At 45.9% G+C, this 1,545-nt stretch overlaps 1 protein-coding gene across 1 annotated transcript in view; it reads right to left on the bottom strand.

Annotated features, from left to right (window-relative positions):
- LOC109376410 (disabled homolog 1-like) overlaps positions 1–1,545 on the bottom strand; it is a 545,742-nt gene that overhangs the window by 481,213 nt on the left and 62,984 nt on the right. The gene's annotated exons all lie outside the window — the stretch shown is intronic.

Raw genomic sequence — 1,545 nt, 5'->3', positions numbered from 1 at the left:
ACTGAGATTGTAAGAATGTGCAGGTCATCATCTCTAACAACCCAAATGATCTGAGATGATACATCATGTTCCTAGAGGCAGTTCACAGTGAAATATCATCACAGATGATCTTTGAGGGTTGAAGTACTGAAACAGTTCTATAAAAACCCACAGGTCATCTGTAAGGATACTCATTATTAGTGTCTACCAGTGACTAGGGAAACGATGTGAGTGTGAGTCTCTTAAGAGAAGACACTGTGGCTTTTATTTCCGTATCCCTAGTACTTGCAGTGTCCTTACCTGGTACCACTGTTTCACTTGCTCACTCACCATTTCCTGAACATCCTCACATTTTTTTGTGCTTCAGTTATGTCAAGCTCATCCCTGTCTGTGGGCCACTACCTGTGCTGTTTTTCCTTCCTGGATGGTTCCTTTCTCAGACCTTCTCCTAGATGACTCTTTCTCACAGTTTAGATCTCAGCTCAAATGTTATCTCCTCAGAGGAACCTTTTCCTTGGCTTATGAATTTTTCCCCAATTACTTTCAATGGCCCTTAATGCCATCTGAAATTACTGATTAGTTTCCAGTGTATTGAATATCTTTACTGTACTTAGAGTAAGGGCAGGGACCTTGTCAGTTTTGTTCATGTGGATTCTCACAACGCGGTCTGACATATAGTAAGCATTCAGGGTAGAGTCGGATGAATGAATATTGAACATGGCACAATCACCATAGGCAATTTGTGGGATTCTATAAGAAATCTATACTGTTCTATAAATGCTTACAGGAAATCCATAATAGCAGCACAGGCATTATAGACAATCTATGGGCACCTACAAGTCACCTGCTCTGTGACTACAAATCCTTTCAGCTTGTTTTTAAAGGGGCTACAATACCCTCTAGGCGACCTGTGTTGGACCTACCATTCCCAATGCCATGAAAGGGTCTCTAGGTATTTATAATTGCTTGGTAGAGATGAAAGGAAAGGTGTTTCACAGACTGCCATAACGGAAGCATGAGGAAAAGCACGGTGGCAAGAGAAGTGCCTGAACCCTTGGAGAACAAGGCATAGGCAGGGCGGGAATGGCAGCTATGCTCTGAGCCTGGCTGATGACTGAAGTCAGTATGCGGTCAAACTGTGGCGGGAGGGCTCTGAGGGGACGTGAAGAAGTTTTGGTTCCACTCTTGGTGCATCGGATTCTTCACCTGTAAAATAAACTGGCTATGCTATATTAAAGCTGCTAACTAGCTGGTGGGACCTCATTCTCTCATTCTGTGTCAGTACTGGACATTCTCGGTGCCCTGCCCTTCACTGGACTGGTGCGTCCATTGCCCAGCTGCTGTCAGTGCTGGCTGCGAATGACGCACAGCTGTTCCCTTCTCCCAAGAATAGCCCTCTGCTGAGGAGGGCCACAGGGCTGGGAGGTTGTGCACCATCACCGTCCCTGCTGGCCACAGCCAATGACTGACTGCCAGCATACAAAAGGTCAGTCCCATGGCCTCAGTTCATGTTCCAGTGGACAAGCTAGTCCACAGCTGAGCCCGTATCCTTGCTTAGCTTTCTCC

The sequence above is a fragment of the Hipposideros armiger genome, unplaced genomic scaffold, assembly GCF_001890085.2.
Source record: "Hipposideros armiger isolate ML-2016 unplaced genomic scaffold, ASM189008v1 scaffold_1122, whole genome shotgun sequence".
NCBI classification, from domain to species: domain Eukaryota; kingdom Metazoa; phylum Chordata; class Mammalia; order Chiroptera; family Hipposideridae; genus Hipposideros; species Hipposideros armiger.
The sequence above is the reverse complement of the archived record's forward strand: the minus strand, read 5'-3'. Positions and strand labels throughout refer to the sequence as shown.